General features: G+C 39.5%; 1 long non-coding RNA gene across 1 annotated transcript; it reads right to left on the bottom strand.

Annotated features, from left to right (window-relative positions):
• Window positions 1-18,087: 18,087 nt before the first annotated feature.
• LOC126930322 (uncharacterized) lies at window positions 18,088-24,308 on the bottom strand. The gene is made up of 4 exons (XR_007717572.1): window positions 23,958-24,308; window positions 23,255-23,350; window positions 20,990-21,129; window positions 18,088-19,913 (listed from the first exon to the last, which is right to left on the bottom strand). It is a non-coding gene; the product is annotated as an uncharacterized LOC126930322 (long non-coding RNA).
• Between the last annotated feature and the right edge of the window lie 469 nt (window positions 24,309-24,777).

Raw genomic sequence — 24,777 nt, 5'->3', positions numbered from 1 at the left:
AAGAAAGTAAAGGAATAAAGCCCTCGAGGGCTGCTGGTTGCTCATTTTTATGATTATTTCTTGATTATATGCTAAACAAGGGGTGGATTATTCATGAGTTTTCTGGGAATGGGGTGGGCAATTCCCGGGATTGAGGGCTCCTCCACTTTTTAGACTATATAGAGTAACTTCCTGGCATTGCCGTGGCATCTGTAAACTGTCATGGCACCGGTGGGAGTGTCTCTTAGCATGCTAATGCATTATAATTAGTGTATAATGAGCAGTGAAGAAGACCAGAGGTCACTCTCATTGCCATCTTGGTTTTGGTAGGATTTGGCCAGCTTGTTTATTGCAACCTGTTCTATCAGCAAGGTCTTTATGACCTGTATCTTGTGCTGACCTCCTATCTCATCCTGTGACTTAGAATTCCTAACCTTCTGGGAATGCAGCCCAGTAGGTCTCAGCCTTATTTTATGCAACCCCTATTCAAGATAGAGTTGCTCTGGTTTAAACGCCTCTGACAGCAACATGGTGAAACCCTGTCTCTGCATAAAATACAAAAAATTAGCCACGCATGGTGGTGCACACCTGTAGTCCCAGCTACTTGGGGGGCTGAGGTGGGAGGATTGCTTGAGCCCAGGAGGTGGAGGCTGCAGTGAGCTGAGATCGTGCCACTATACTCCAGTCTGGGTGACAAAGTGAGAGCCTCTCTCAAAAAACCAAAAAAAACAAAAATCGAAGTGGTCCTGCCAGCTTACAGTCCCACTAACAGTGTATGAGTGTCCCAGTGACTTTACATTCCCACCAACACTTGATACTTTGTATCTTTTGTACTACCATGCTGTTCAAAGTAAAATTTTAAATTTGTAATAGGTTTTGCCAATTTACTCCTCATGTAACTGCCTAATGGGTTCTTCCTGCCTGCTGCACAAACAAAATCAACCCCCTGAGACCATGGCATTGCAGTAAAGAAAGCATTTGATTGATGTGAGGCTGGTTATGCTACATGGGAGATGGAGTTGTAACTCCAATCAGTCTCCCTAAAGGCTCAGAGGTTAGGAGTCTTTCAAAGATAGTTTGGTGGGCAGAGGGCTAGGGTAGGAGGCATGCTGATTGGTTGGGGATGTCAACATGCGGTGTGAAAAATGGTCCTCGTTCTCTGAGTCTGCTTCTGGGTGGGGGCCACAGGACTGGTTGAGTCACAAGTCCAGATGGGGCCATCCAGTTGTCAGAAATGCAAAAAACTGAAAAGACATTTCAAAAGACCAATCTTAGGGTCTACAATAGTGATGTTATCTTCAAGAGTAATTGAAAAAGTTGCAAATCTCATGACCGTCAGAGTAATGGCTGGTAATTATTTAGAATTCAGGCCCGTCTCATCCTTCTAACTTGGTGACCTTTCATTAGTTTTACAAGGGCAGTTTAGTTTTGGGGAAGGGTTATTATTATTTAAACTATAAACTAAATTTCTCCCAAAGAAAAATTTCCAGAAATGAGCAAAGACAGCCAGTCCATGAGGCTAGAAGCAAGATGGAGTCAGCCATGTTAGATTTCTCTTATGTCATACTTTTGCAAAGGCGTTTTCACTTAAAAAGATCTTACCAATTTACACTCCCACTAGCCATATATGAAAAACTGTGTCATTACACCTTAGACAATACTGAAACTTTAATTTTTAAATATTTGCAATTTTAATATTTGTCAAATGATAAGGTGAAAAAGTTATCTAATTTTACTTTGCATTGTTTGCCTACTAGAGAAATTGTATAGTTTTAATGTTTTCTTGGTGTTTGTATTTCTTCTTACATAAAATATCTTTTCATATAAAATGTCTTTTCATATAAAAGTTGTGGTATTTGTAGACCCAAGGTTGGAGGCATGAGAGTGGAGCATCAGGTAATAGGAGTTTTCATACAGAGTAAATAGGGATGGTTCTGTGCAGAAGAAGAAAACAAAATTAACTCTGGAGATGTTATTTCGATTTTACTAAGTCTCTTTCACTCCAGTTGAATGTGTCAGAGGTGTTTGAACCAGAGCAACTTACTCCATCTTGAATAGGGGCTGGGTAAAGTGAGGATGACACCTACTGGGCTGCATTCCCAGGAGGTTAGGCATTCCTTTTTTTTTTTTTTTTTTTGAGACAGAGTCTCGATCTGTTGCCAGGTTGGAGTGCAGTGGCATGATCTTGGCTCACTGCAACCTCTGCCTCCCGGGTTCAAGCGATTCTCCTGCCTCAGCCTCCTGGGTAGCTGGGATTATAGGCGCGTACCACTATGCCTGGCTAATTTTTGTATTTTTAGTAGAGATGGGTTTTCCCCATGTTGGTCAGCCTGGTCTTGAACTCCTGACCTCATAATCTGCCTGCCTCGGCCTCCCAAAGTAGTTAGGCTTACAGGCGCGAGACACTGCACCTGCCAAGGTTAGGCATTCTTAGTCACAGGATGAGATAGGGAGGTCAGCACAAGATACAGGTCATAAAGACCTTGCAGATAAAACAGGTTGTGGTAAAGAAGCCAGCCAAAACACACCAAAGCCAAGAGGATGACAAAAGTGACCTCTGGTCATCCTTACTGCTCATTATATGCTAATTGTAATGCATTAGCATGCTAAAAGACACTCCTGGCACTGCCATGACAGTTTACAGATGCCATGGCAATGCCAAGAAGTTACCCTATATAGTCTACAAAGGGGAGGAATCCTCAGCTCTGGGAATTGCCCATCCTTTTCCCGGAAAACTCATGAATAATCCACCCCTTGTTTAGTATATAATCAAGAAATAACTATAAGGGTACTTAGTTAAGCAGCCCATGTTGCTGCTCTGCCTGTGGAGTAGCCATTTTTTTTATTCCTTTACTTTCTTAATAGACTTGCTTTTGCTTTACTCTATGGACTCACCCTGAATTCTTTCTTGCGTGAAGTCCAAGAACCCTCTCTTGGGGTCTGGGTTGGAACTCCTTTCTGGTAACAAAAGAAAACTATAGATATAATATTAGATGTTGACAGACTATCAAATTAAATTTTGTTTTCACTGTATAAAACTTAGAAATCATATTGAACAGAATTAGAAAGTTGTTTAAAAACAGCATTTACATAATTGAATTTGATATAAGTACATCTACAAATAACCATGCTGGGCTTGTCCATTTTCTCCAGTGATCTCAAAATAATATCCATATTATTTTTTATAGTTTATAATGAAAAAACTGAAACCACAGGAAGATAAATGATCTCAAAATAATATACATATTATTTTTTATAGTTTATAATGAAAAAACTGGAACCACAGGAAGATAAATGATCTTTGTTAGATCACAACAAGTCAATATGAAGGTCAAGAGTAAAATTAATTTTCAGCCTACCATTATGGCCCAAACTCTTCAAACCCCCTGCCAGGTTTTTACTTATTAGGAATTTAAGTGTTTCACAAATGAAAGTCTTCAGCCAAAGAATTGTTAGTTAAAATACAAAACAAAAACATTAGCATTGGGAGTTTCTAAAGTGTTGAAAGCTAAGTGTTTTAACGCTAAAATCCTTGACATTTAAAGGGCTCAGGAGCCAAACCTACTGAAAGCCAACTAACATGTAAATTATAACAATTTATTTCTCTTAGGCCTTGGCATGCTTCCTTTTGGTGCCAGAAGTAGAGCGAGATATTTGAGATTCAAACTCTTTGGAAACTTTTATAAATTAGAACTATATTCTCCATGGAAAAGTATCCTTGCATCATCTTTCCCATTTCTTCCCCTAAGAACTGACTCGACTTCACAACTAATTTTGGGCTAATGTGGAGAGATCAGCTGTGAGAAACATCCATTGATTTACTCAGGCTGCCCTTTGTATCTTAATGCTTCAGGTTTTGTTATCCTCCGCCTTTCTTCTGTCTTCTTTCCTCATAAGTTGTTTAGATACATTTTTTTTTCCCCGAGTCTTGCTCTGTCGCCCAGGCTGGAGTGCAGTGGCCGATCTCAGCTCATTACAAGCTCCACCTCCCGGGTTCACGCCATTCTCCTGCCTCAGCCTCCCGAGTAGCTGGGACTACAGGCGCCCGCCACCACGCTCGACTAATTTTTTTGTATTTTTATTAGAGAGAGGGTTTCACTGTGTTAGCCAGGATGGTCTCGATTTCCCGACCTTGTGATCTGCCCGCCTCGGCCTCCCAAAGTGCTGGGATTACATGCGTGCGCCACCGCGCCCAGCCCCTAGATACAATTTTATTGCCAATAATTAAAGAGTGAGAATGAGCGGCAATGGGCTGGTATGGTTGCATTCAAATTCCAAAGTTCACATTTTGGAATATTGATTTTTGCTTGAGAACAACTTACCTAAGAACCATGGGACTTTGGCGGGGAAGGATGTGATGGGGAATATGTTGAGTTCTTTCAAGGAATTTAATCTTCATTTCTGAGGAAGTTAAAAACTGTGGCATAGTGTTCTCTTTCTTTTGTCTTCCTTCCCCCAAAGGTGAAGAGTTTGCAGTTGTTTGAGAGCCCTTCCAATTCCATTCTTTCACAGCCTATCTCCTTTCATCCCCATCTCAAACTCAGTGTTTTGGGGGGATTCAGGCATCAGTCTAAAGTTAGAACATAACTGGAAATCATCTTGAAAAGCTAAAAATAGTGTAGGAAAGAATAAATCTTTTCTCACCCATAGCTAGGTTCATAAATGAGGTCCCTATAACAAAACACAGATTGACAAGAGAGAAGCATACAAATTTATTTAATATAAGTTTTATGTGACTCAGGAGCTTTCAGAAATGAAGACCCAAAGAAACAGGGACATGTGTGTATTTTTATGCTTAGGGTTGATGAAGAGCAGACAGTTCTGCAGAAGTATGATTGGACAAAAGTTTATGATAACTGCAGGGAACTTAGCAAGGCCTGTTTGTTCGGGTTCTTCCTTGTATCCTTGTGTCTTCAGAGATAAGGACATTCCTTTCTTCCAGGTTTGGGTGAGTGCCTCTGGAATGAAGGTTTTATAACCCGCTTCATGGAAGAAGGTTGAGCGGAAGGTAAAGTGACTTTCCTGCTGAAATTTTCTGAGGGTACCATATTTTGGGGTGGTGTTTCCTGAACCCCATCAATAGGAAGGTAGGTCAAAGCAATTTTGGAGTAAACCCACCCTGGAATGTAATTCTGGCACTGAATTTCTCATGTTTTCCCTTTTCCTTCATTCCTTCCTTCAAGGATTATTCATTGAGCACCTCCTGTATACTCCTAAGTTTGGAGAAGACAGCAATGAAAAAGACAGTTTCCCTGACCCTATGGAACTTACACTAATAAAGATTTCTGATATTGATAAGCGCTATTAAGAAAATAAAAATGTGTAGTCCCAGTTACTTGGGAGGGTGAGGTGGGAGGATTGCTTGAGCCCAGGAGTTCGAGTCCGGCCTGGGCAATGCAGCGAGACATTAAGACATGTCTAAGGAAAAAAAAAAAGAAAAGAAAAATGATGTGATCAACTGAGAGCTCCAATAGGAGGCAACTTTAGATAAGGTAATCTCTAAGGAGATATCTGAGCTGAAACCTGAAGGACGAAAAATAGCCAGCAAGGGTAATGAGCTAAGAGAAGTTTAAGGTAGTTAATACTGCAAAATCCGAGTCAAAAAAAAAAAAAAAGCTTGATATGTTTGAGGGAAAGAAAGGAGGACACTGTGGCTAATGCAGAATGATGGAGGGGGACAATTGTAATATCCTGGAGCAGAAGGCATTAACTAGATCGTGCATAGCCTTTTACACTACAGTTAGAAGTTCAAATCATACTCTAAGAGCAATGGAAGCCATTGAAGCCATTAACGCTAGCAAGATTCGATTTATGGTCTCAAAAGCTCATTCTGGCTGCTCTTTGGAGAGTGGAAGCAGGAATATGGGTTAGAAAGTTCCTGGTTAGGAGTTGCTATGGTTTGAATGTGTCCTCCCAAAAACATGTGTTGAAAACTTAATCCCCAGTGCAACAGTGTTAGGATATGTGGCCCAGTGAAATGTGATTAGGCCCTGAAGGTAGAGAGAATGGATTCATGCCATTTTCAAGGTAGAGGGTTCATTATAAAAGGGGGAACTCAACCCTGTTTTACTCTCTCTCTTGCCCTCTTTGCTCTTCTGTCATGGTATGACAACAAGAAGGCCCTTGCCAGATGTTAGCCCCTTGATCTTGGAATTCCCAGCCTCCAGAATTGTGAGCCAATACATTTCTGTTCATTATAAATTAACCAGTCTGTGGTATTCTGTTATAGCAGCACAAAATGGACTAAGACAGGAGTCCAGGAAAAGATGATGGCCTTCATTAAAGTGGCGGCAATGGAGGTGAAATGAAGTAGACTTAAGATAGATTTTGTGGATAATTCTGAAATTACTTATTTATACATTAGCAGTCCTGGGACAGGGTAGTGGGGGTTTGAGGGGAAAATAAATCAAGGATGACTCTTAGGCATTTTGGCTTAAGCATCTGGGTTAGACAGTGCTGACATTTACCGAGATAGGTAAGATATACAGATAGGAACTGTTTTAGATTTATTACCTTTAAAATACCTATTAGATATCCAAGTGTCAAGTGAATAGTTGCATACCAGAATCTGAAATGCATGTGCGATATCCGGGAAGGAGATATCCATGTGGGGATTGTCAACATATAGAAAACATTTAAAGCTGTAGGAAAGGAAGACATTAACTGGATAGAGAAGGGTATAAGTTCTAGGCATTCTATCATTTACAGATCAGACAGAACCAAGAGAGTCAGAAAAGTGGCCAACAAAGCAGGAGAAAAATCCAGAAAAGTAGAGAATGTTTTAAGAAGTGGTCAACTGTGTTGAAGGCTGAGAGGATGAGCACTTATCCTGTGACTTTGAGTAAATTACTTCATCTATCTAAATTCAAGCTCCTCATCTGTAAAATGTGGATAAAAATAGTATAACACTTAGAGTGTTGTTGGGTGTATTAAAAAACAATATATGTAATGTTCTATGCGTCTGGCATGTAATAAGTGATAAATGGTAGCTATTATTAGTCTATTGCTGTTGAGTTCTGAATTCTATAAGAAGAAATATAAATATGTCAGGGGAAAAAGCACATACATATAGTGGGAAAGTTCTGAATAACAGATATTCAGTTTTATCACATCTTGCAAATCATTCTTTAATGTTCCCTTTAGTCTTTGTGTCTTTTTAGCTCTTCTGGAGTCAGGGCTTAAGATATGAGAATTCCTTCTTCTCTGGATAGTCAAAAGTTGCTATGACAACTGGCTGGAAATGAAAGTCCTCTGCTTTATTTATTTATCTGAGGGTGATGTGCTGTAGAAAGGGGGGAGTGAGACTGCCACAATGTGCCTCACAACCTTTAGAAAGAAGACATGCAAGGGCCACATTTTCTGCCATCCTGTCAGTGTCCTTTATTGTTTATATATAACTTACCCATTTCTTCTTTTTCTACAAAGTATTTGAGGTCATAAATATTAAGACACATATAACTTGAGGCAGTTTAAAGAAAATAAATCAGATGATTAAATACTATTTGGAGGAGAAGTAATGTATAACAAAAAAACAATGTATAATGAAACAGAGTCATTAACACCATGTAACAAATTTAGCCCCAAGTATTTTGGAAGTAAAAAAAACAACAACAAAGAAAAACATAATCCTTTCAGGAATTCTCTGAAGTATGCTTAAAGGTCACAAGCAGGTTAATTAGGAGAGAAACTTTTAAACAGATATATATGTTGTTCCTCTGCAATAATAGCAGTGGTCAGCCGGGTGTGGTGGCTCACACCTGTAATCCCAGCACTTTTGGAGGCCAAAAGCAGGGCAGATCACTTGAGGTTGGGAGTTTGAGACCTGCCTGGCCAACATGGTGAAACCCCATCTCTACTAAAAATATAAAAATTAGCTGGGCGTGGTGGCAGGCACCAGTAATCCCAGATACTTGGGAGACTGAGGCAGGAGAATCGCTTGAACCTTGGAGGCAGAGGTTGTGGTAAGCCAATATCGCATCTTTGCACTCCAGCCTGGGCAACAGAGTGAGACCCTGTCTCAAAAAAAAAAAAAAAAAAAAAAAAAAAAGGAAGAAAAGAAAAAAATAGTAGTGGCCAACATTTGCATACCACTTTACAGTTTATAAAGCATTTTAATGCTTTACAGAAGGTAGTGTTACAACTATTCTTTTTTGCCCCCAAACGACACAGTAGGTTAACACAGAGAACTTGAATCATGAATCCTTTTTTTCCAAATACGGAAGACATTTCTTTATTAGTAGCCAAAATATATAAGCATCTCATGAATCTTTTATTTCCAAAACCCGATTCTTTCTACCATACGAAGAGGCAACTTCCTTCATCGCAATTTTTGAAAAATCTTATGAAACATAACATGCACAAAAGTACATAACATTTTAAGGAATAACTGCAAAACTAACATCCACATAGCCACCACCAAAACCAAGAGATAGAACACTCCTAGAACTCTAGATGGCTGGGAGTGGTGGCTCATGCCTGTGATCCCAGCACTTTGCAAGGCTGAGGCGGGTGGATCACGTAGAGCTGGGGGTTGGAGACCAGCCTGGTCAACATGGTGAAACCCTGTCTCTACTAAAAATACAGAAAGTAGCCAGGTGTGGTGGTGCACCCCTGCAATCCCTAGCTACTCGGGAGGCTGTGGCACAAGAATCACGTGAACCTGGGAGGTAGAGGTTGCAGAGAGCCAAGATCCTGCCACTGCACTCCAGCCTGAGTGACAGGCAAGACTCCGTCTCAAACAAACAAAAAACAACAATAACTCTGGAACAGCAGTTCTCAACCTTTTTGGTCTCAGGACCCTTTTATGCTTTTTTTTTTTTTGAGACAGAGTCTTGCTCTGTCCCCTAGGCTGGAGTACAGTGGCGTGATCTCCGCTCACTGCAAGCCCCACCTCCCGGGTTCACACCATTCTCTTGCCTCAGCCTCCCGAGTAGCCGGGGGTACAGACGCCCGCCACCACGCCTGGCTTTTTGTATTTTTAGTAGAGACAGGGTTTCGCTGTGTTAGCTAGGATGGTCTCGATCTCCTGACCTCGTGATCTGCCGCCTTAGCCTCCCAAAGTGCTGGGATTACAGGCGTGAGCCACTGCGCCCTGCCCCTTTTATGCTTTTAAAAATTATTGAGGACCCCAATGAGCTTATGTGTACATGGCCTATATCTAGCAGTATTTTCATTATTGGATATTAAAACTGAGAATGAAAAAAAATTCACTTTAAAAATAGCAATAATACATTTACTACATGTTAACCTAAATAATACTTTATGAAAATTAACTATTTGCCAAAACAAAAAAAAATTATTGAGAGGAGCGATAGTCATCTGTTTCAAATTTCTTAAATATCTGGTTTAATAGAAGACAACTTGATTCTTACATCTGATTCTGCAGTCTGTTATGATGTTGTTTTGGTTTAATTATATGGAGAAAATCTGGCCCCACACAGATATGTAGCTGGAAAAGGGGGAGTCCTTTAATAGCCTTTTCAGATAACTGTGGATATTGTTTGTACTATACCGGAATTCCACAAGTGCTAGTTTTTAAAGGTTGGTTGTGGCTCATGCCGCAGTTAGTGGTGGCTCATGCCGCAGTTAGTGGTGGCTCATGCCAGTAATCTCAGCTACTTGAGAGGCTGAGGCAGGAGTTCGAGGCCCGCCTGGGCAACATAGCCAAGAAGCTGTCTCTATGAAAAAAAAAATTTTTAAAAATTAGCCTGGCCAGGTGGCATGTACCTGTTAGTCCCAGTTACTGAGGAGGCTGAGGCAGGAGGATTGCTTGAGCCTAGGAGTTTGAGGCTTCAGTGGGCCATGATCATGACACCACTGCTCTCTAGCCTGAGTGACAGAATGATACCTTGTCTCGAAAAGAAATAAATCAATTTTAAAAAATTAAAAATAAATGTTAGTTGTAATATGGAATCTGAAACCATAGTACTCTGTTACGTTAAAATAAATTTGTCTAACTTGCCCTTTGAATGTCTTTGTCACTCATGTGTAATGTTATGACATTCATTTGAAAAATACTAGTTCACTGAGCTATCCAGATATTCCAAATGTTGACACATTTCGTTATACTGTATCAAAAATCACATTCATTAATATCACTACTAATCTTAACACAAAAGTCTTTAAATGTTGAAAATTTCTAGTTTTCATTTGAAAGCTCAGATTTTGTCACTGGCCAAAAAATTTTGTCAGTTGTTTTTCTTGCAATGACTAGCTGACTTTATTTTTGAGAAAATGTCTCCCAAATACCCAAGTCTGAATAAAAACTGTTTGCCAGCATTCTTTCAAATAAAAATGGTATTCAATAAAGTAAATAGTTCAACCACTGGCAATTATACAAGTGCTTTTCCTTGAGATAACCATTGTACTTAAGATGTACAGCAGACGCTTTATGTTCTTGAACTGTGGTCTCCAGACCAACAGCGTCAGCACCACCTAGGAACTTGTTAAGTTTACAAATTATTGGGTCCACTGTAGACCTACTAAATCAGAAACTGGAAGTGAGGCCAGTGGTCTGTGTGTTATGACCCTCCAGGTGATTCTGATTCCATCTACATTTGAGAACCACCACTTCAAACTTAGAGCAATGGTTCTCAGTTTTGGTTGCAGATTAGAATCACCTGGGAAGTTTATATGTTTTGTTTTTTGTTTTTTCTTTTTGGAGGCAGGGTCTCATTTTGTCACCCAGGCTGGAGTGCAGTGGCACGATCACAGCTCATTGTAGCCTCATCTTCCCAGGCTCAAATGATCCTCCCACCTCAGCCTCTGGGGTAACGTGGACTACAGGTGCGTGCCACTATGACTGGCTATTTTTTTTTTTTTTCTGTAGAGACACAGGTCTCACTGCGTTGCCCAGGCTAGTCTTGAACTCCTTGGTTCAAGTGATTCTCCTACCCTAGCTTCCCAAAGTGCTGGGATTACAAGCATGAGCCGCCCCCACCTGGCCACACCTGGGGAGTTTAGAATCTCTAGTGCCTAATTATTCTTCATCAATTCAGAATCTCTGAGGGTAGGATCCAGACTTCAGAATTTTTAAAAATTCCCCCTGATGATTCCAAAGTGCAGTCACTGCCTTGGGCTATCTTTCTGAAACAGTTCTCAGCTATGTTCTTGTCTGGGACTGTACAGCTCTCTATTGAAAATGGAGCTCTCTGACAAGTTCCTGGAGTGCTAATAACTAGACTGCTGCCGGGTAGAGACAAATGAATGTTTTCCGAATCATTTTCCCATTTTAAATAGTCAGAAAATCCCAAATGGTGAACAAGAAAATGTCCTAGCAGAATTCAAGAATACTTCCCATTAGTTAACGCTCTTTTTTAGAAAAGGGGAAATCCTGGCAGGTCTGGTGAGGTCTTTCTGCTTTGATTACCACTGAAGCCTCCTTTTCAGCCAGCAGGCTTGCTTTTCTACTTAGCTTTTATTTCTCCAGATTGTCTTAAGTTAGCGGTTCTCACCTTTACCAGACTCACCATTTCTATTTTATTTTATTTTATTTATTTATTTTTTTTTTTTGAGACGGAGTCTCGCTCTGTCACCCAGGCTGGAGTGCAGTGGCCGGATCTCAGCTCACTGCAAGCTCTGCCTCCCGGGTTTACGCCATTCTCCTGCCTCAGCCTCCCGAGTAGCTGGGACTACAGGCGCCTGTCACCTCGCCCGGCTAATTTTTTGTATTTTTTAGTAGAGACGGGGTTTCACCGTGTTAGCCAGGATGGTCTCGATCTCCTGACCTCGTGATCCGCCCGCCTCGGCCTCCCAAAGTGCTGGGATTACAGGCTTGAGCCACCGCGCCCGGCTTCTATTTTAAAATAAATATTTTATCACCCTTTTTTCATCCACGAATGAAATATATAGAGTGCAACCTGACTACAAATATAAATTTAAAAAATCAACATGATGCCCTGACTATATTATAAAGGATAAATGAGATTAATTTATAACAAAAATATATATGGTAGTATATAAATGTGTGGGAACAACATTGACAGACATAATTGTCAGATACTGGCATATACATTTAATAATTTATTATAAAAATTTCAAACATATACTAAAGTAGAGAGAGTAGTATAATTAACTACATGCTTTCTCAGTATCCAGCTTCAACAATTATCAATTATCAATAGCTGATCTTTTTCATTCTTACCAATGCTACCTAAAATGTGGTCCCTGGACCAGCAGCATTAGTGTTACCTGGAAGATGGTTAGAAATGCAAATTCACTGACCTCACCCCTTACTCCGGACCACTGAATCAGAATCTCTGAGGTAGGGTTCAGCAGTCTGTGTTTTAACAGTCTCTCCAGCTGATCTGTAGGTCTGCTAAGTTCTCAGAGCTACTGATCTAGATAACATTCCTACCATCTCAGATTATTTGAAAGCAAATCCCAGATAGTACCCAGATATATTTTATCCATAAAGAATTATTTTAACTTTAAAAAATATAACCACATACTATTATGTCACCTAAGAAAAGTTTAAAACTCTAATTATTTATCTCATCAGATATATGGAATTTAAAAATTTTCTCAGATTTTCACAAATGTCTTTTTGCAGTTGATTTGCTTGCATCAGTTCAAACAAGGTTTATATATTGCATTAGGTTGATATGCATCTTAAATATCCCTTAATCTAGAATGATTCCTTTTTAAAAAAATTCCTGCCATTTATTTGTTGAAGAAGCATTTGTCACATTGTTTCTCACATTCAGGATTTTGCTAATTGTGTCCCTGTATGTCATTTTGTCATGTTCCTCTTTTTTCTGTATTTACTGTAATCTGGCTGTTAGATATAGAGGCTTGATCTATCAGGTTTGGCTCTTTTGGAAGGAATATTTCACAGATGAAGCTATGCCTGTCCCATTACATCATAGCAGAAAGCATATCAATATCTGGGCTGTTTCTCTTTTTCAGTTAAGATTGGTTAGTGGGTTCAAGTATTGAAAGCATAATCTAGTCTATATGAAAGTTTCCCATCAGCCCTTTATCTAATGGTCCTAGCAGCCACTGATGAGCATTGCCTAGGTCAATTTTTTTCACTAAGGTATGAAAAAATGATGATACTCTAATTTTTATCATTTCTGGATTTTATTACCTGAAATATAAAGAACGTTCTTTTTTTCATGTATTTGTATAGGAAATACAGTTTATACATAAAAGGCAGAGCAAATGCTCAATTTAATTCCTTTATTAACTAGACTTCAAATAATGAATTTGAAACATCCTCTAAATGTTTACTTTTGAATGTCATGTACTATGGATTTTAATATATTTGATATTTTCAATTCACTTTAGTAATCATTCATTATGATGCTTAAATTGTCTCACCTTTGACTAGATGGACTTTCTTCAGGTTGGCTCCTGAGTTCTTCTGAAACAACCTTAACAGTGCGTGATGCCTTCTTACTTTTGAGTATGAAAAGCTATTTCAAGCTCATCTTATACATTTCCCACACCAACCCGGGAGTCAATTATTTCTCAAAGGAGACTTGATTCCTTTTACTGAGAAATGGTTTTTAAAGACCATAACCTGAGTGGTAGGGGAGATCATTGCTATAAGGCTATTGTTCTTAGTCCTTTTCAGTGGAAAGAGCTATGAAATACATATTTTTTTCTTTTTTCTTTTTTTGAGACAGAGTCTCACTCTGCTGCCCAGACTGGAGTGCAGTGGCGCGATCTCAGTTCACTGCAACCTCCGCCCCCCAGGTTCAAGTGATTCTCCTGCCTCAGCCTCCTGAGTAACTGGGATTACAGGTGCCTGCCACCACGTGCAGCTGATTTTTGTATTGTTAGTAGAGATGAGATTTCACCATATTGGCCAGGCTACTCTCGAACTCCTGACCTCAAGTGATCCACCCGCTTCAGCCTCCCAGAGTGCTGTGATTATAGGCGTGAACCACCACACCTGGCCGAAATAATATTTTTAAGGAGAAAATTAAATCTTGAGAACATACTAATGCTTCCAATTTAAATATAAGACTATAGGAATTTTAGGTCTTTGATTTTATACTTGCATATCTTTCCTCTTACACTAAAATTTTTGGTTCCTAATGATACTAATATAATCACTTATTTGCTTTACCCATATATACCATAAAAATATTTTTATAACAATATCAGTATATTAATAAAAATATAACTAAAATTCAAGATTTCTCTGTAGTTTTTTCTCTTTTTTTTTTAGATGGAGTCTTGCTCTGTTGTCAGGCTGGAGTGCAATGACACGATCTCGGCTCACTGCAACCTCTGCCTACCAGGTTCAAGCAATTCTCCTGCCTCAGCCTCCTGAGTAGCTGGGACTATGGGCACACCACCATGCCCAGCTAATTTTTGTATTTTTAGTAGAGATGAGGTTTCACCATATTGGCCAGGATGGTCTTGATCCCTTGACCTCATGATCCGCCCATCTCGGCCTCCCAAAGTGCTGGAATTACAGGCATGAGCCACTGTGCCCGGCCTTCCCTTTCTTTCTTACATAAAAGTTACTGTATACCACTGTTCCGTACCTTGTTTTTAAAGTTTTTAACTTATGTCCTAGGATTGTTCAGTAACAATATTTAGAGATATTACTCAGTCCTTTTATAGTGGCATAGTACTCCACTGTGCAAATCTATTACAGTGTATTCAAACAAATTCTCTGCTGATAACATTTGGACTGAAAGATGTCTTATACTATTACAAATATTGACATAATAAATATCCTTGCATATTCATAATTAAATATTTTTGTTATATTTTCTTTGGGTTAGATTCCTAGAAGTTGCATTTTGGGTAAAAAGTAAATGAACTTTTTAATTTTGCTAGCTATTGCCAAATTCTCCCTATGGAAAAAGTACAGTTTTGTATTTCTACCATCAATGTGTGAAAATTCTACATACTTGAAAATTAGTAAGGTTGGATTTTAAAGAAGACATTAAAAGGAAAATTAGCATTTTTCTTTATATTTTCACTTTGAAATAGTTTAAGGAGGTATATTCATATACATACATGAGACAGGCACAAATATAGCTACAGGCATACTGTATTGCTGATTCAAATATCAGGATATTGATATCGTTAGTGATTTAATTTTTCAAAATGGCAAAAACAATTGATAAAGTGTAAACAACATGAACTTCATTTTACTCTTGATTTACACGGAATTTGCATTACTAAAAAATTCAGTAGATATTAAAACTGTACAAAATCATTTTTTAAAATTTTTTTGAGATGGAGTCTCACTTTGTTGACAGGCTAGAGTGCAGTGGAGTGATCCCGGCTCACTGTAACCTCCACCTCCCAGGTTCCAGCGATTCTTCTGCCTCAGCCTCCCTAGTAGCTGGGACTACAGGCATACACCACCACACCCAGCTAATTTTTGTATTTTTAGTAGAGACGGGTTTCACCACATTGGCCAGGATGGTCTCGATCTCTTGACCTTGAGATCCGCCCGCCTTGGCCTCCCAAAGTGCTGCGATTACAGGTGTGAGCTACCACACCTGGGCTTTTTGTTTGTATTTAAAATAGATTTTAGACCTGGATAATTCCAGATAATGCTAAAGGTTTTTGTGTTTTGTTTAAAAATATATATATATACGAATATCTGCCTAGATGTATGAAAATCATGAAGTATAAAGGACAATTCTTTGTTATGTGAGTGTTGCTGTGGCAGCTATAGGAGTATACTGGTCAGCTCTTGGAGAACATGCGGTAAACACTGTAGTTAGGGACAGCCGCTCAACTGCCACACCTTGGAGTCGTTGCAGGATTCATGCTGAGTACACGCTCTTCCTCTGGCTCTTCCTCCGCTGCTTTCAGCCAGTGACTGAGTATGGTGAAGGCAGACCATTCCTGCCCAATGTGGGACTCCTCTAATGGGTTATCTTTGTTCTGATGACTCTCTGTAGGCTTGGTTGAGATTTTCACAGAACTGCATTACAGCCTAAGGCTCTTCCTATTTATTTGGTTTTTTTTTTAACAGCCCAGAGGTCTTTTATTTTTTAACACCTATTATGCCATGAATTTCTATTCTTCTTTTCTTCCTTTTCTCCATTCACAGGTGTCATTCTGGAAACTCTTCCTGCCTATTCCTTCTTGCTTTTTATCCTTCACAGACATTTTCCCCAATAAATCTAATTTTGTCTTGGTGTCTGCTTCACAGAAGACTCAAACTGATAGCTATTACTGGGAGTGACCTCACAAAGCAAATAGTAAGACAGGGTTTAGAGAGTCCATCACTTACCACTCAGTTGGTAAGGCCAACTCATTCTGAATGGAATTTGGGGCACAGATAGTACTTGACACAAGGTAGAGGTTCAATTGCTGAAGTTTTCACTGGTGGTGAGCTGGGAACAAGTCTCAGTATAGGAAATATCCTTGCCTGTATAATGATTTGGGCATTTAAAAGATCTTAGTGAGCAGACTGGAGTTGGCTGGTTATTACTAAGTTGTACTGATCCCCGAGGAGAGAGAATGAGAAACTTTGAAGGCTGTTTACAAACAGAGCCTATGTCTGAGAACGAGAGGCCTCTCTTGGAGCTTATACAAAACTGGGACATAGTCATAGAGTTGATGGGTCCAGCGACAGATCATCATTACCTTAGGGGCAAAATAGGCAGATATTAAGAGATTAAGAGTGCTGCTTAACATGTACAATCAGAAGGCAAGAATGGAGGGGCAGGAGGCTAAGGGCAGTCATTTCAATAAATGTCCTTGTTGCTCATCCTGAATGTAAGCAAATTTTCAGATCTACAGCCCACTTACTGAGGAGGTAGTTAGGTCCCTAGGAGGACCCTGCAACACTGTGGCAAGTAGATATTTTAATGATCCCTCCTGTCATTCTCCAAAAGGAGTTAGGGCATACACTTGGGTAGGGCATTTACACTGGGGAAAGGGAGTGCCCAGTCATTTCAGAGGAGCTTTGGACCTAGGGACTAAGTCGACTTTGGTAACTGGAGACCCAAAGTGTCATCATGGCCTCCCCTGTGTGTGGGAAATTATGAGGATAAGTAATAAAGTCTTAGCTAAAATCTGCCTCACAGTGAATTCACTGGGTCTGAAGACCCATCTGCTAGGTATTTCTTTGTCCCTGAGTATATAATTACAACAGACATCATTGGCAGTTGAAGTATTGGGTCCCTGAGCTGTTAAAGAGCTATCATAATGAGAAGACCAACTGAAAGCCTTTGAAACTGTCCCCCACCCTAGCCAAGATAAAACATAAATAACATTGTGTCCCAGGGGAGATTAGTACCACGTTTGTATCCTACAGAGTGAATGCAGGCTACCACAGCAAGTTTGAACAAGTAGTACTCTCAACTGAAACTATGCTGGACATGGTATAGGGCAGATTAATAAGGCCTCAGTCACATAGTTTGTAGACACTGATTTGATTAATGCATTATTTTATAATCCGATCAGAAATAAGGATAAGAAATAATTCACATTCATGTGGAGGAGACAATATTTATTTCCAGCTTTGTCCAAGGGCCATGTTAACTTTTCTACCCTCTATTGTAATACAGTCAGAAGAGATCTGGACTGTCTGGACATACAGTGTATAACATCACATTGATATGTTAAATCAACAATATTCGGACTAAGCATGATGAGCAAGATGTGACTTGTATACTAGAGGTCTTGGTAAGACATGTATCCAGACAGTGGGAGATACACTCAAAGAAGATTCAAGAATTTGTGACTTCAGTAAAGTTTTTTCAAGGTCCAGTAGTCAGTGGTCTGTGGAGACATGCCCTCCAGAATAAAAGACAAATTTCTGCATCTTGCATCTCCTACTATAATGAAGCCCAATGCCTGGTGGGCCTTTAGGTTCTGGAAGCAACGAATTCCATACCTAGGAATACTGCATTGGTTCACATGTAGGCAACATGTGAGGCTGCCTACTGTGAGTGCAGAGACGAAGGCTACACATGCGCCCAAGAGTATGAATTCCCACTTACCAAGGCCAATATAGCTATTTGTCTCTGAAGGTCTAATTTGCCAGCAACAGAGACCAACCCCGAGTCCCTGATATGGCACTATTACTTGACAAGATAAACCAGCCACTTGGTGGCAAGTCAACAACACTGTGCCCTTTCCATTCTGGAGTGGCCAGCAGTTCATCCTTATAGGGATACATATATATTCTGGGTATGAGTTTGCCTGTCTTGGCTTCAGAGCCACAGCTCATACCACTATCTAGAGGCTTAAAGAAGGCCTGATTCACAGGTATAGTATCCAACTCAACATAGGGTCCAAACAGGGGATCCATTTCATAGTAAAGGTGGTATGAGTATGAACTAATGACTAAGGGATCTACTGGTTTTATCACGTACTGCACCATCTGGAGCAACCAGCCTGGGAGAGCACTGGGCAGCCTACTGAAGGTGCAGCCGGAGTACCGATTTGGAGGCAATATTCTGCAAGAACAGAGTGCCACTTTTCAAGATCAGTATATATACTAAATCAGGGAGCTCTAAAGGCACTGTCCCTAATAGGAGGGTCCAGGAAAAAGGCAGAGGAAGCAGAAGTGGCCCCACTTACCATCCACCCAAATGACTCATTGGGGAACTTTGTGCTTTCTATTCCTGAAACTCTGGGTTTTGAAGGTTTAGAAGTCCTGGTCCCCAAAGTGGGGTGAATTTTTGCCAGGAAATACAAGGAAGGTCCCATTGAACTACAAGCTATGGCAACTGTTTTGGCATTTTGGACTCTTTGTATCAAGGTACCAGCAGGCAGGAAGAGGAATCCCCATCTTGGCAGGGGTAACTGACCTAGATCAAGAGGAAGAAGAAGGGCTACTTTTATGTAATGGGCAGAGAAAAATATGTGGCCCCTAGGTGATCCACTTGGGAGTCTTTTGAGACTTACTTGTAACTGTGGAAGGACATGTACAACAATCACATGAGGTATGTGTAATTGCCAATAAATATATATTTCTCATCAGGAATAAGGATTTGGGTCACACCCAGGTTATACCACTAAGATCTGTGGAAGTGACTGCTGAAGGAGAGGAGAACTTGAAATTGGTATGGAAGAGGAAGATAAGTAGTAGTTGTATCCTTGAAACCAACTGAGTGACAGGGAGTATGGTTTATCCCAATGACCCCCTTTGTTTAAGTTTTCCCTCAAGAAGTGAGGTCCAGAGGAATCATAGAAAAGCTACTCCCAGAACATGAGAGGTTCAACAGAGAACCTGCTGGAAGGACTAGAAATGAAAAATAGAGTTGAGGAAACCATGAAGAAGACAATACAGATGCAAATGCTTCTAAAGTTACAGAAATATCAGGAAATAATACTTATGAAGATGAAGCAGATGACGAAGATGAAGGAACCAAAAGGAATCCTTTGACAAAATGCCTCCAGCATCCATTAAAAATAGCAATGATTCAACTTGAGAACTCAAGATGCAAAACAAAAATGCCAAGAAAATATCTCCCAAGCTGGACTATTGAGAAGCAGCTAATGGCCAGTAAACAAACTAGTAAAGCATTTGCTAATGGTGATATGAAGATTTTCTAACAAAAAATACACAAGAGTTTGCCTGTAAGTCAGGTGAAGGGTTCCAGATCATCAGCTAAAAATAAGGTTAGCTGTTATGCTAAACCTGTGATTGCAAATGAAATTGACAATGAAGTGGGACCCTCAGAGTCTAAACGAGAAAGAACAGGGGTGAATCTGTGATAAGATTATTGATACTCTAGGCAAGGTGAAGCCACCTCTGTTAAGGTCTGATGCTATCCCTCCTGACAACCATAAGCAAAACGGAAAAGATGCCATGAAGTTTCCCTAAGGTTTCCAAATGACTTTTGAGGTCAAAAGAAGAAACAAATCTGCTGAAACAATTCAATAAAAAATGTGAACACTTATGCAGCCTGGGAAGTTAGTTCATCTTGTTTTTAATGCAGGATCTCAGCTCCCAAGGCTTATCTCCCCAGACTTCTCATTTTGTATCCAACTTTAGCCTGGATTAAAAAAAGAGAAAAGAAAAAGATAAAGAAAACATCAAAATCATCACCTTGGCATGTCTTGACATGTTATGACTTATGTATATCATCTTGTTCTCTTGCTTTACAAGCAAAGGTATCTGAGTGAAATATCATTTTTGTTTTGCTTTAAAGAGAAAGAGAGGCAGAGAGAGAGAGAGAGAGAGAGAGAGAGAGAGAGAACCTGCTATGAGGACTGTAGCGAGCTGACAGTCTTCTAGTGTTGTACCTTGGAGATTCATCATGGCATTTACGGTTTGGCCTTACCCTACCCAAACTTCTTCAATGGCTGAGCACAGCAGGGGTGATAGAGCCAGGCCTCATCTGCTCAAATTGGAACCCCCTCAAATGGTCAGTCTTTGCTCTGTGGCTGCCTATTGGCCTGGCCAAGACATTCTTAGAGCTGTTACTATAATCTAAGGCTGTTCATACTGAATCCACCTCCCTCTTCTCATGACACTGACATGGGTGTCAGATCGGCAACCCAGTCTCAAACTTTCTCTGTAACTGCTTCTTCTTCCCTATAGCCATTTCCCCCAATCCACCTCTTCCATGTCTGTCTTGGTGTCTGTTTCTCTGTGGACCTGAACTGTAAAAGTCCCATTTCCAGCAGGATGTCTAGCACCCCTGGCCTCTCCACAAAGACTGGCAGCACTGTCCCCACAATCTTGAGGCAACTAATGACACCCTCCACTGATTTCTTTAATAAAATATTTCTATTGAAAACCACTCACTCAGAGAATAAACATCAAGATCACAAATTTTAGAGCTAGGTCTTACAGATAAAGAAAAATTAAAGAACGGAGAAGTTTAATGACTCCCTCTACTTATTTTCTCCTTTCCTATAGTGCCTTCACCTTCTATTCATTCCCTAACCCAATTCTTGCACCTCAACTGAAACTGATAAGTTTTGAATAGTGAGTTGTAAGTATCAAAGAGGCTGCAAGCCTCAATTCAGAGAAAAATTTAGGAAATGATCACCTTCTGAAAGTGATGCTAGGAAAAAAAAATCAGTATATGGTAGATAAAATTAGCCATCTGTGTAAGTAACTCACCCTTGGACTTGGCTTTGAATATATTACTTTTGTGATCAAGGTGCTTTCCAAGTTTCCATCAAGTCACATGGATATATTCTCAGGAAGACAATCTTCAAATGCGGAGGTACTGTGGAGTAATAAGTAGTAGACGGTATTATCTAAAAAAGATTCAAGAATTTTAGCTGCTTAGTTTTTTGATAAGTTTATAGCAGAGACCATTTTTCATTTTAATTCAATAAATATTCATCTAATACATTTATTTTCTGATGGCCTACTGTGTGCCAAGCATTATATTAAGCACAAGGCATACAATGGTAAACAGGACATGATCCTTCCTCACAAAGAACTCATGAGTTGGAACACGTTACTTTTAATGGGGAGATATCACCCTCCAAAGGGGCAAAAAACCTTAGATATTACAATGGTCTGTGGCCCTCCAAAGAGCTACAGCACATAAACAGACATATAGCACATCTGTGGTTTAAGATTTCATGGGGGTGGGAGGAGCAATTAGGAAAGTGGTGTCTAAAATGGCTGTTTAGGGGCTCAATTATGAAAATAAGGCTAAGAAATACGGTCTAGAAGAAGAAAAAAGGAGAGAAAAAGAAAAGATGAAAGAGAAGGAAAGAAAATAAAAGTAGAATGATGAAAGAGAAAAAGGAAAGGAGGAAAGAAGAGATAATTAAAGGAGAAGGTATGTGAAATTTTAAGACAAAAATAGTTTTGTCTACCACCAAGCCATATGACATATAACTTTTTTTCCTTGACATTCTGAAATACAAGCTTATTCTTCTTACATTATTTCTGGCTCTGGCAACAAAGTATTAAAGGAAATGCAATACTGGAATACCTACTGTTTATAAAGAATTCCTTTTCCTAAAGCATTGTTATTTCTTGCACAAATACTCCAAATGTCCATACTTTTTCTCATTTAAAGCTTAAACTTACTTTGGGAGGCTGAAGCAGATGGATCACGAGGTCAAGTGATCAAGACCATTCTGGCAAACATGGTGAAACCCTGTCTCTACTAAAAATACAAAAATTAGCCAGGCATGGTGGTGCGCGCCTGTAGTCCCAACTACTCAGGAGACTGAGGCAGGAGAATCACTGGAACCTGGGAGGAGGAGGTTGCAGTGAGCCAAGATCATACCACTATACTCCAGCCTGTTGACAGAGCAAGGCTCCATTTTAAAAAACAAAACAAAACCAAAACCAAAACAAAAAAAACCCAAACAAACAAAACCCCAAAACAAAAAACATTAAACTTGCTAGGCACGGTGGCTCACACCTGTAATCCTAGCACTTTGGGAGGCCGAGGCAGGTGGATTACCTGAGGTCAACAGTTTGAGACCAGCCTGGCCAACATGGTGAAACCTTGTCTCTACTAAAAATACAAAAAAATTAGCTGGACATGGTGGTGCACGCCTGTAATCCCAGCTACTGGGAGTGCTGAGGCACGAGAATCTCTTGAACCCCGGAGGCGGAGGTTGTAGTGAGCCAAGATCACACCACTGCACTCCGGCCTGGACAACAGAGCGAGACTCTGTCTCAAAAACAAAAACAAAAAAACCCCAAAAAAACCAAAAAACAAAAAACCCTGAAACTTGTTTGTATCCATTGAAGTACAGAGAAATAAAAAATTAAAGTTAAACTTGTATGATAATTTCCTTACTGGGTTCCTAAAAATCCTATTATTCCACTTACCTGTAATACAAATTTTGTTAGCTTCACAATATTGAAGTCCTTAATTCATAGCAGTTATTTATTTCATTTATCTGCCATAGTAGAGTAACCCATTTGTTATTGTTTGAGAACTGATTAAATTTTTCTGCAGTTTGGATTTATCCCTAGGACCTTTCCCTTGCTCTGAGTATGAGTGCACCAACTTTCTGATTACTAGTCTGATTTCTTGGGTTATCTTGATATAAGGAAGAGAGTGCTCTTGCTGGCAAACATTAGTATTCCAGTGAATAGAAAAGTATTATTTCTATTAGCACTTTAAAATATGTTTTATTGTGGCATAATTAACATAGAATAAAATACACATATCTTACTCAATTTGACGAATTTTGATAACTGTATATCCTGTGTAATTACCACTTGAAAGAAAATATAATCTACCATCTTGGGAACTTGGACTCCTTTCAATCACTGTCCCCTATAACCACTTAGAAATTTCTAAACCTAGATTGTCTTTCTTAGATTTCATACAAATAGAACAATACAGTTTGTATTCTGTTGTGCCTGGCTTCTTCTGTTTATCAAAATATTTGTGAGACTTACTCATGTTGTCAGGTATACCAGCAGTTTGTTCCTTTTTATTGCTGAGTTGTATTCCATTGTAAGAATATGTATCATTTTTAAATTGTATCTGTTTTCCTGTTGATAGACATTTAGGTTATTAGTTTTTGGTTATTATGAATAAGGTTGCTCTAAACATTCTTTGTCTAAGTTTTCTTGTGAACTTGCATTTTCATGTCTCTTGGGTAACTAAGTGAAATTGATGAGCCATGAATAAGGTAGAGGAAAGTACAATGAAAAAGAAATTGCAAAGTACTTTTCCAAAATATTTTACACTCACATCAGCACTGTGTAAGTTCCAGCTGTTTCACATCTTTGTTAATGTTTGGGCTACTAGACTTTATTTCAGCACCTGGGAATGTTTGTGAAATGAAATCCACCGTAGATTTAATTTTCATTCCCTTGATGATCAAAGGTATTAAGTACTTCCTCCATTATTTTTTTATTGTGTTAAAATACACATAACATAAAAACCATTTTGTAGTATACGGTTCCATGGTATTAAATACTGTACATTCATAAATGTTGTGCAACCATCACCAGCATCTATCTCCAGAATTCTCTTTATCTTGTAAAACTGAAACTATACCCATTAAGCAGTAACTCCCCAGATCCCCCACCCCACCAGCCCCTGGCAAACGCAATTCTACTCTCTTGTCCCTGTAATTTTGACTCCTTTAAGTACCTCAGATAAGTGGAATCAGATGGACCAGTACCATTCCATGGCCTGTTAGGAACTGGGCTGCAAAGCAGGGAGTGACAGGTGAGCGAGCAAAGTTTCATTTGTATTTACAGCCATTCCCCATCCCTCACATTACCACCTGAGCTCTACGTCCTGTCAGATCAGCAGCGGCATTAGATTCTCATAGGAATGCGAACTCTATTGTGAACTGTGCATGCGAGGGATCAAGGTTGTGTGCTCCTTATGAGAATCTAATGTCTGATGATCTGTCACTGTCTCCCATCACCCCCAGATGGGAGCATCTAGTTGCAGGAAAACAAGCTCAGGGCTCCCACGGATTCTACATTATGGTGAGTTATGTAATTATTTCATATTAGAATGTAATGATAATAGAAATAAATACACAATAAATGTAATGTGCCTGAATCATCCTGAAACCACCCCGCCTCCCACCAGTCTGTGGAAAAATTGTCTTCCACAAAACTGGTGCCAAAAAGGTTGGGGACCACTGTTTGACTGTATGTATATACCATATATTGCTCATTCATTTATCTGTGGATGGACACTCGGGTTGCTTCCACATTTTAGCTATTGTGAATAATGCTGGTATGAACATGGGTGTGCAAGTATCTTTTTGAGACCTATTTTTTCTTCTAGCTCCATTTCTGAGTATAGATAGACGTATTTTCAATTATTTTAGGTATATACCCATAAGTGGAATTGCTAGATTATATAACTCTATTTTTAATTTTTTGAGGAGCCTCCATACTGTTTTCTATAATAGCTCTACCATTTTCATTCCCATCAACAGTGCACAAGGATT

This window comes from Macaca thibetana, chromosome 11, assembly GCF_024542745.1.
Source record: "Macaca thibetana thibetana isolate TM-01 chromosome 11, ASM2454274v1, whole genome shotgun sequence".
Classification (NCBI taxonomy): Eukaryota; Metazoa; Chordata; class Mammalia; order Primates; family Cercopithecidae; genus Macaca; species Macaca thibetana.
Note: the sequence above shows the minus strand (reverse complement) of the source record. Positions and strands in the feature narration are given on the sequence as shown.